Source organism: Narcine bancroftii, chromosome 3 (assembly GCF_036971445.1).
Source record: "Narcine bancroftii isolate sNarBan1 chromosome 3, sNarBan1.hap1, whole genome shotgun sequence".
Taxonomy (NCBI): Eukaryota; Metazoa; Chordata; class Chondrichthyes; order Torpediniformes; family Narcinidae; genus Narcine; species Narcine bancroftii.
Window position 1 is genome coordinate 192,402,194 of NC_091471.1, and position 12,025 is coordinate 192,414,218.

A 12,025-nucleotide genomic window follows, 5' to 3' on the forward strand; every position below is an offset into this window, starting at 1 on the left:
GAAGGGGATAAGAATTTTTTAAATCTAGATTTGAGTCAAAATCTATTGAATGAAAGGAAAGAATTTAATCCATTTAAAAAAAAAATTTATGATAAAGGTTATAGATTTGTTTTGCTTTCTCCAGCTACTTTGAAAATATTTGTACCAGATCAACAGAATGTGTTTTTGACAAGCCGAAGAGTATGCTGAGAATTTGCCTAAAATTCAAGTAACAGAGGGCACTGATTTGTTGTAATGAATTTGATGTATAAAGAGAGTGGGTGTTATACCCCCCTTTTTTTCTTCTCCTTGATGGAAAAAGAATTCTTATATTGGATGGAATGGTTGGTTAGATTTTTAAAAATTCTCTGCGGTCGTCGGCGGATGTGTTTGTTTCCTGGTGACCACATGTGTTTTCGTGGTTTGTCCATGACCCATAAAATGGAAGGTAGTAGTGCTAGTTTTTCTAGCCCTTGGGGAGGTATTTTTGTTTTACTTTATTTTCCTTTTTAGTAATTATGCACTTATTCTGAATAATTTTGATGGTTTTGTATTGCAGACAATGATGTTCAGGACTGAATTAATTGGTGGGAATTCTTCCTGGATAGGAGTGGTGGAAAGGAATTTTGTAAAATTTATAAATAAGGAAAATGAATAAAGCAGTTAAGATGATGAGTTTTAAGATTAATGGGATTAACCGGTCAATAAAAAGAAAGAAAATGTTGTCTTATATTAAGAAATTGGGAATAGATATAATTTTTTTTTACAAGAGACTCTTTTAACTGAAAAAGAACATTTAAAATTAAAAAAAGAGACTGGGGAGATCAGGTAGTTTTTTTCTTCATTTAATTCTAAAGTTAGAGGACTGGTAATTTTATTTAAGAAAAATCTACCAGTTAAAGTTCAAAATGTGATTGCAGGTCTGGCTAGTAGATATATAATGGCAAATTGTCAAATATTCTCAGAGGAATGAACTCTGTTAAATATATATGCACCAAATATAGATGATGAGAAATTTATACAATATACTTTTTTTGAATTTGGCAGATGTTCACGAAAATATTTTAGTGGAAGGAGATTTTAATTTTTGTTTGGATCCTTTATTGGATAAATCATCAAGAACAATAGTAAAATATAAAACAGCTAAAACATTGCTATATTTAATGAAGGATTGATTTAAACTTAATTGACATATGGAGAAGAATACATCCTAAAACAGATTATTCTTTTTATTCTAATAGATCTGATACATATTCTAGAATTGATTTTTTTTTTGCTTTCAGCTCAAAATCAATCAAGAGTTTTGAATATTGATTATAAAACAAGAATATTATCTGATCATTCTCCATTGTTGATTGAATTGGAATTTGCTGAAAAACAACACTCAGTATATAGATGGAGATTAAATTCTTTATTATTGAAAAGAGAAGATTTTTGTTCTTTTATAACACAACATTTATAATTGTTTTGTGATACAAATTTACATTCAACAGAAGATAAGTTTATTATCTGGGATGCGTTAAAAGCTTATTTGAAAAATTAAAAAGGAATATATGACAGATACATATAAATTAGAAAAAGAAATAACACTGTTGGTAAAATAAATTCAAAGATCACCTTCAGAGAATAAATATAAAAGTTTAACTAATAAATTGTGGCCATGTGAGCAGTGGAAGAAACACAACCATCACATTGAGGGTCATTAATGACTGTTTTTATTCAAATTCAGTATGCCCCTATAAGGGAAGCATGAGCTCAGTCACCTGGTGCATTATGACATCATAATCGCTGCCCAGGGTGCGCGCTGGAAGGGATGCTGGAGTCAGAGAGCAACCTCTGATGACACCATTTCCCCATGGCTGCCCCGCTATGTGGTGATACAAGCAGGGCCAGTTCACCATGAGGATGTGTGCCACCACAAAATTATAACACCATGCTTACATATAAAACAAAGAAAATGATACAATGGCCTTTCTAAACAAAAATATTATGAATTAAGAGAATGATCTCATAAAGTTTTAGTCTGGAAATTAAAAGCAGAACAGACTTGTAGAATTAATGCAATATAACAGAATAATAATGAAGTCACATTTAAACCACAAAAGATAAATGAAATTTTTAAGGAATTTTATGAAAAATTATATACATTATGAAGCATTTATAGAGACTATTTGTCACAAATGATATTACCAAGGTTAACTGAAATAGGTAGAGATGATTTAGATAGTCTTTTTCTACTGAACCAGAGGTCTATAATTGTTTACAAAATAATAAATCTCTAGGAGAAGATGGATTTTCTGTTGAATTTTATAAAGAACTTAAAGATTTAATGATTCCTTTACTTATGAAGATAATGGAACAAACCTTTTAAATGCACAATCTTCCAGAAACTTTTCAACAGTGATATTTAAGGTTATTCCTTAAAAGAAAGATAGAGATCCATTAAAACCAGCTTCATATAGACTTATGTCATTGTTAAATGTTGATTATAAAATTATAGCAAAAGTACTAGCAAACCAAATAAATGATTATGTTCCTGAATTAATAAATAAGGGTCAAAAAAGTTTTGTTAAAAATAGACAAACTTTGGAAAATATAGCAATGTTATTAAGTATAATTCATTTAGCAGAAAAGAAAAAGGACTTAAGTACAGCAGTGGCTTTAGATGCAGAAAAAAAAACTTTTCATAGATTAGAATGGGAATTTTATTTAATGTTTTGAGTAAGTTTGTTTTTGGACCGTATTTTATAAATTGAATTAAACCTCTGTATAAAAATCCTAAAGCTAAAGTAATAACTAATGGAAAGGTACCCCAATCATTTAATTTAACCAGATCAAGTAGACAGGGATGTCCTTTTTCTCCAGCTTTGTTTGCTTTGGCTATAGAAGCCCTTACACAAAGGATCTGTACTGATCAACAGTTGAAAGGGATTGTAATAAATCAGACCAAAAACAAGATTAGTTTATTCACAGATGATGTGTTAATGTATTTAACTCAACCACAATTATCATTACCTAGACTTTATAAGCAGTTGTTAGAATATGGAAAAGTTTCAGGATACAAAATAAATTGGGATAAAAGTGAGGTAATGGAATAGGTACAGGGGAATTGCCTACAATGTTGAAAAGACATTCAATATAAATGGGCAGAAAAAATTAAATATTTAAGTATACATAGTGATAATTTGAAAAATTTATACAAATTATATTCCATTTTTTTAAGAAAATAGATGAAGATTTTAAAAAGTGGGTAAATTTACCTATTACTTTAATTAACCATATAACCATATAACCACTTACAGCACAGAACAGACCAGTTCGGCCCTATTAGTCCATGCCGTAGCAAATCCCCACCCTCCTAGTCCCACTGACCAGCACCTGGTCCATACCCCTCTAGTCCCCTCCTATCCATGTAACGATCCAGTCTTTCCTTAAATGTAACCAATGATCCCGCCTCGACCACGTCTGCCGGAAGCTCATTCCACATCCCCACCACCCTCTGCGTAAAGAAATTTCCCCTCATGTTCCCCTTATAATTTTCCCCCTTCAATCTTAAACCATGTCCTCTAGTTTGAATCTCCCCCTTTCTTAATTGAAAAAGCCTATCCACATTTACTCTGTCTGTCCCTTTTAAAATCTTAAACACCTCTATCAAGTCCCCTCTCAATCTTCTACGCTCCAGAGAAAAAAGCCCCAGTCTGCACAACCTTTCCCTGTAACTCAGACCCTGAAATCCTGTCAATATTCTCGTGAACCTTCTCTGCACTCTCTCTATTTTGTTTATATCTTTCCTATAATTTGGTGACCAAAACTGTACACAGTACTCCAAATTTGGCCTCACCAATGCCTTGTACGATTTCATCATAACCTCCCTACTCTTGAATTCAATACTCCGATTTATGAAGGCCAAAATTCCAAATGCCTTCTTCACCACACCATCTACCTGAGTATCAGCCTTGAGGGTACTATTTACCATCACTCCTAAATCCCTTTGTTGCTCTGCACTCCTCAATTGTCTACCATTCAATGTATATGACCTATTTAAATTTGCCTTTCCAAAATGTAGCACCTCACATTTATCTGTATTAATTGGAAGAGTTAATTGTATTTAAATGATTTTTTTTCAAGAATTCAATATTTCAGACTTTACCTATTTCTCTACCTCTTTTTGTTCACGATCTAAATAAACAAGTTTGGAAATTTCTTTGGAAAGGGAAAATAGCAAGAAAATCATTAGAAAAATTAACATGGAAATATGAATTGGAAGGATTACAACTTCCTAATTTTAAGAATTATTATAAAGCAGCACAATTAAGATTTCGTGTTTCTTTATTTGGGAAAATGTAACCATCATGGATGAAAATTGAATTAAATAAGTTTGGAGAAACTACAACTGAAGAATTTATTTATAAATGGGAACCAAGGTTGATGACTATTGATAGAGATGCTCCAATATTGAAACATTTGCTTAATATTTGGAATTAAATTAAATTAAATTAGAAATTGATGGAAATCTTTTATTGTTAAAAACCCTCTTTTAATTTTTTTTAAAGTGTTTGAATATTTGGAATAATAATACATTTATAAATTAAGAGATTGATATGATAATGATAAGCTGATGTCATTTGATTAATTAAAAAATAAGTATGATATTCTTCACAATACACATTTTTGTTATTTTCAATTAAGAGAGAAATTAGGATCTGATATGATTTTAAAAGATCTTAGATTTAGAACAATTCATTGTTGATGGAATGGCTAAAATATTTATCTCATTACCATATATGATGATATAAGAAAAAACACCTAAATTAGGTCTAAGTCAAAGGAAAGATGGGAACGAGATTTAAATATATCAATAGTTCAACAGGTTTGACAAGATTTATGTAAAGAAATTATAGTATACAGAAATAAACAAGTGTATTCCATTAGAAAAAATTACATACAATCATATTTGAACAAATATGGGAACCATACATAAAATATGTTGGAGAAGCCGACCACAAACCTCCATCTCGTAAAACAACATAATTACGAGCACAATAAGATTTAAATATGTGAAAGTAGACAGTACAACTTTTCCCCCTTTTTTTTGGTTATTTCTTTGTTTTAAGTATTTTATCATTTATTGATTTTTGATGAGGGTGGGGAAGGGGAGAGAGGAAGTGGGGAAAAGCAAAAATGTCACTATGTATATTTGTTGATCATTTGTGGATGTTGTTATTGATATGACTCATAGTGCAAACATTTAAAAAATGCTGGGGGATCTTGGCAGGTTTTGCGGCATCCATGGGAGGTAGGGATGTATTTCCGCTGTTTTGGGCCTGAGGCCTTCTTCAAGGTGCAGGCAAAAAGCAAGCAAGCATCTGAATTAAACACCTGACTGCTGTTTGCCTGTGCCTTTGGGAGGAACTCTGGCCCGGGACATTGGAAATGTGTCTTGACCTCCTATGGACATAGCGAGACCAGCTGATTTCCTGCAGCATTTCTGTGTGTTTTTGGGAAAATTGTAAGGACTGTGTAAAGTTATTAAATGTCGGATATAATGAGGTAAAATCCAGCAATGGTAACTCGGTTGTCCAAAGCACAGAATTGTTGAAGGAACTCAGCAGGTATCGCAGCATTCTAGGAGGTAAAGATATATTACCACTGTTTCGGGCCTGGGCCTTTCCTCTAGGTCTGAGTAATTAAAGACACGTGCCTGTATTGAAAAGCTTGGAGAAAAGGGAGGAGGGGGAGTAGAGACCAACAGACAAGGGGTGTTGGTTGAGTATGGTGGGAAGACGGGGGAGGGGAGAGTTGGGAATTGATGGGAGAGGGGAGGTTGTTTTTGGCTTTGAGTTTTTTTTTAAACTTGTACTTTCACAGAGCCAAAAACAACCTCCCCGCCCAATCAGTTCTCACCTTTCCTCTCTCCTGTCGTCTTACCATGTCCAGCTGGCATCTTTTGTCTGTTGGTCTAGGCTCTTCCACCTTCCATTCTTCCCTTTCTTCCAGCCCCTTTAATATGTCTTTATTTTGCTCATACCTTGAGGGGCCCAGGCGCAAATGTTGGTAATATATCTTTACCTCATCTGGACACGATGAGACCTGCTGAGTTCTTCCAGCATTTCTGTATTTACACTACAATCACAGCAACCACAGGATTTCGTGTTTCAGACCCTTGTTTGTCCATGTTGCTGAATATTGCTGCTGAAATACTGGCAAAGTGCAACTTTCTTTACTACTCAAGAATGAAATCTAAAACTTTTTTTTTTCAGCAGGAGTTGATTCATGACTCAGTTTTCTCATTATTTTGCAGTATTTGTACTGTTCCGAACAGATGCAACTTCTTTGGTTTCCATATTCACAACTACCTCTTTTTAGTTTCATAAAACTATTTGGTTGTTGCTGGGCACAAAATACAATTCATTTGTGCATCTCCTCAGTCGAAGTGATTATCTAGCATGAACAATGTGTTCTGTCTAAATTGATTTTGTGTATAATTTCACATTTGAGTGAAAAATGTCAGTGTTTTGATTTGCTGCTTAATAGATCACACAAAAAACACAATAAATTGGTAAAAGGAAAAGAGGATTTTCAATGTATGTGTAGTGTTTATGTAAAAAGAATGCTACAGATGTCATTTGCAACCTACTTGAAGGACATTGGAGTCACAGTAAGGATTAGCTTAAAATGATTTGAAAGCTTTAATGCTTGAATTTCATCAATGCAAATTCTAATTAGTAGATTAAATGTCTTCTGTTATTAAATAAAAACATATGGCATAACTGGGCTGTAGCATTCCCAAGATAGTAAACAATGTTTATATGAAAGTAATTGACAACTTTCCTTGCTTTAGTCCCTATCTCCTTCAGTAGGGCCCACAGCATCACGAGTAAATTCAGAAAAATCTTTTGAATATTTATTTTTAAAATAGAAATTATAATTGAAATAAAAAAAGAAGTTATGACTAATACAATTAATGTAAGATATAGATTACTTCATTGTAACTTTTTACATCAATTGTATATTACAGCTCAGAAATTGAATAACTGGAAATCAGATACATCAGATCAATGTGTTCGATGTGGAAAGGATATTGGAACTTTTGTTCATTCCACATGGTCTTGTTCAAAGGCTAAACTTTTTTGGATTTCCATTAGTAAGTTTTTACAATGAGTTACAGGTGTGGTTTTTCTGTTAAATCCTGAATTATTGTTGATGGGAAATTTTGAGAATATAACTCCTATGCTATCTTTATCAAATTTTCAATTGAAATTTGTAAAGTTAGTTTTAGTAATAGCAAGGAAACTTACTGATTTTACTTGGAAATCAGATGTTTCATTAACATTAGGAAGATGGCATACAAAGTTGTATCCCTTTAGAAAAAAATTACATAAAATTTGAGGGATAAATATTCTGTATTTTAACAAATTTGGTTCCCGTATGCTCACATAATGGGATTAAAATTATAAATAGTTTTTCTGAATCCTCCAAATGGGTGAAGTATTCCCTGAAAATAAGTAAGGGCTTTATTTAAAAAAATGCTTTCTTTGAGATCCTAGAGCAGGGATTCCCAACCTTTTCGTTCCTCTGTAACTCTTGGGCATTTTTATAGGTTCCCGTGTACCTCTAAAAATTAAGGATAAAAGGAAACACTGCAGATTACAACACCATGTACTGTACAGTAGTGGTTATTCTCCCAGACCCAATGTATCCCCTGAAAAGTGCAAATGTACCACTGGGGGTACATGTACCCCAGGTTGGGAACCCCTGTCCTAGATTGTCCTCCAAAGCAATCCAAATCAATACACAATAACATCAATATGTTATGTCTTTTAGATTTAGGTTTTAGTTTAGTCAGGTTAGTAAGGGTTGGGGAGGGGATTAGTTGTTTTTTTAAGGGTTTTTTTTCTCTTTTTTCTTTCTTTTCATTATTATATGTTAATATATATTTGTAAACATTGTGATTTATGATTTATTAATTGTTATAACTGTTATGAGCCAAAAGGACCCCAAGACCCAGCAGCAATAGACATTCACCAAGACAAGTAGTTACTTAAACTAAAGTTGTTTTTAATTATCTTTAAACATGAAAACAGAATCAAACAAACTTATCTCTATTAACTTAACTAACCCAAATTAACCCCCTTCTAATTCTAAGTGCACATGTATGTAATGTGTGTGTAAATTTAAGAAAAGTTATTTGGTTCACCATTCAATCTCACTTCTCATCCTTCCAAGTTGACTGGTTGCAGGCAATTCTTATACTGTGCACAGAATTTAACATGTATAAAGTTCACAAGGCTTTGGTGCTGAAAAGGTAAATGTTACCATTCAGCAAGGTTCTCGTAGGGTTTGCAGAGAGAGATTTGTTGTTCCAGGATTTCCACAACTGAGGTACCACCATTAGTCACCTCAATGTCTTGCTGATGAAACTTGCCCCATCATTCTCCAAATGATGACCTCTTTCTTTCAGGCTACCACAGAGTTCCTTTCTGTTCCACTTATTCCAAGAGAAACATCAGACAGATAGCATTTCCAGCAATCCACCATTCTGGAGCTTTCTGTTTCCAACAAGCTTCTTGGCTTGCACTGTTCAGCTGCTTTCAGTGTCACACACTCTAGCTGAGAGAGCTTCTCTCTCTCTCTCTCTTCAACTGAGACAGCTCGAAAGCCCATGTGACTCTCACTTGCAAAAAAACTCCACCTTCTTCAGCAAACAACAGGAGTTAGTCCTCTTGGTCAAGCTGATGCATTTAGGTAAATAAAACCCAGGAGTGACCTTTCTGTGAGCACTTTGTAGAAAGATCAGAAGCCTTATAAACAGCCAAAGTGTCTCCAGTCCAAAACAATAGTCTATTCATTTTGACATCATTTCAATTGGCACCTACTTGTGAAATGTGCATAGCATTCTCCATAGTTTCTGAAAAGTCCACTGAATATAAATTCTTCAGTATTTCAAACAAGATCTGTTTTAAAATGTGTATATGTATGTAACCTATTCTAATTTTACCAAATTCTCCCAATATTTATCTACTCCATTACATAATTGTTGCATGTGTTGATTTTAAATAAAATATTTTTTTAAAAAAAGAGAAAGGAAAGGAATCCTTACAGGGACAGAGTGTGAAAAGATGTGGTTGAGATAGTTGTGGTGGTTGGCTTTGTAGAAAATATCTGTTGAGAGTTTGTCTCCCAAGATGGAGGTAGAGAGATTAGGAAAGGAGAGAGTGTTGAGGAAATGAACAAAGTTAAATTGATTTTGGGGTGGAAGTTGGCAGCAAAACGGATAAAGTCTATAAGCTGATCGGTGAATGAGGTAATCATCAATGAAGCAGAAGAAGAGATGAGGAGCTTTGTGTAGGCAAGAAAGCCAATGCTTACTTCAATAATTGTGTTGCTTTCAGGTGTACAAATGGTATGAAAACATCAAATATTACCACGGATTTAGATATAAATGCTAATATTGTTTTCTCTGTTCATCACAATGGTAAGAACCATCTGAAAATGCACAAATAACCACAGATCTGAGATTTCTCAAACACAGCTATGGTCTCATTCACAGATTCTTGAAAAGTATTTCTCACTGTACATCTGCTTTGATTTTCATTCATGCATTCTACCTTGAATGAGTTTATTAATTTGTGTTGAATTGAAATGTGAGCACTTCACCACAAAGACCCGCAACTGCATCTTCCGCCATTCCTTCTCCAGTGCAAATCCTCAGCCTTGGATGGAGGTCGCGTTGGTGTTTCTTTAGTGCTAGGCAGCTGCCTGGCTTGGAGTCGAACTGTTCTGCCTTTTGTTTTTGTGTGTGATGAAACCAGATGCTGTGAAGGAAAGAATTTCATAGGCGCAGTGTCCATTAGTTTAATGAAATACTCCAATTTTCAAGATTATGTAAAATTGAATAAACACTTTTCACCACAACATTGAAATGTGAGAATCATCAGTTTTATGTGGCCTTGATGCTTTTATTTCTCTTTCATGATTCACTTATACATTTTATAACCTGTATTTATCTTTCTTTCAACTCTTATTGAATTAGCTGTGCTGCTGTAATTTGGGGGGAAAAAAGGGGAGGTCAGAAATCTCCAATTGGAAAAAAGGATGAGAGGGTTTATTGTTTATTTGTGGTTAATTACTTACAGAATAGATATTTTTTTAAATTTTATTTATTTGAAGATTCATTAATAGTAATACAAAGTACATTCCATAAAGAAAATTTTAAAAGTATATATTTTTTTAATTTTAAAAATTTTAAAAGAACAAGACAACTTAAAAAGAAAAATAAATTCCCACCCCCTTCCCACCCCATCAGCCAACTCTCTTAAGGAGAGCTAAAATATATATAAACAGAAACTAAAAGTATATTATAAATCAAAATATATCTAAATGCATATATTCCAAATATGGTAACCACTTATTAACAAAAAAAGAATAATTGTTGTAAATTAAATGTATTTTTTTCCATAACAATACAAGCTTTCAATTCATTATGTCATCGGATTATATTAATCACTATATTATCTTTCCATGTACTTGCTACACATTTTTGAGCTACAGACAATGCTAAATATATAAATGTAATTTGAAACTTATCCAACCCTAATCCCTTTAAAGGAACCATGTAACCCATTAAAAAATAGATGGATCTAATGGTAACTTAAAATTATATAATTTTTCCAAAATTAACTTAATTTCATCTCAGAATAGTTGTACATACATACAAGACCAGACAGCATGTTAAAAAAGTTCCAGTACATAGCACCACATCTCAAACAAAAATCCAAATTACTGAAACCATATTTTTTCAATTTCTCTGGTGTTAAATACAATTGATATAAAAAATTATAATTAACCATTCCATACCATACATTCATCAATTTAGTAACACTAACATGACACATATCTGCCCAGTAATCTTCAGGAAAAGCAAAAGCTAAATCATTTTCCAATTTAAGCTTAGATTTCTCCCATTCTGACATCCATATTGTCTTGTAATACTTGATATATAACAGAAATATAACCCCTTTTTGGTATAGAAGAAATCAAAGACTCGAATTCCATCAATACAGGTAAAATCATCCCTCTACCATACATATTTTCACTGAAGATCAAAGTTGATAATAAACAAATAAAGAATTTTCGGCAATATCAAAATGCTCTTTCAATTGAGTAAAAGAAAGAAACTGATCTACAAAACAATCCTGTAATGTTTTTATACCCTTAAAATCCCAACTCTCTAGATGACTATTAAACATTGAAAAATAAATAAGCTGATTATTATATAATGGAGTTAAAATTGACAATTTAACTTTTGATTCTAAAATCTTATTTTTAAATACATAATTTTAATAAATGTTTTAATATTGACATATATTCCCTCAACAAATTTACATTCCTTCAAAATATAAATTGATACACCTCAACTTCAGGAATACAGGCCGTCTCAACTTCAGCCCAACTTGGAGGCTGGTCCCAATCCATCAATCTACTAATAAATTTCAACTGGGCTGCTTCATAATAATTCTGAAAATGAGGTAATTGAAGCCCACCTAATGCATACTTCCAAATAAGTTTATTTAATGCTACCTGTGGTAGTTTACCTTTCCATAAAAATTCTCTCATAACTTTATTTAAATCCTGAAAGAAACTCTTTGAAAGAGAACACCGTATTGATTGAAATAAATAGAGTACGAGGAAAAATATTCATTTTAATACAATTAACTTGACCAATTAAAGTTAACAGATCTTTCCACTTAATTAGATCTGCTTTAATCTTTTTTAATAATGGAACATAATTCAACTTAAATAAAGATTGATACTCAGTATTTACAATTATTCCTAAATATTTAATTTTATCAGACCATTTCAATTTTATAATATCTTTATACTCTGAATAATCTTCTACAACTGGTAAAATTTCACTTTTTTCCCAATCAACTTAATATCCAGATAATGTTCCATAATGTAATAAACATTCCCGTAAATGTGGCAATGATTGTTCTGGGTATGTTAAATATATCAAAACATCATCTGCAAACAAATTAATCTTATA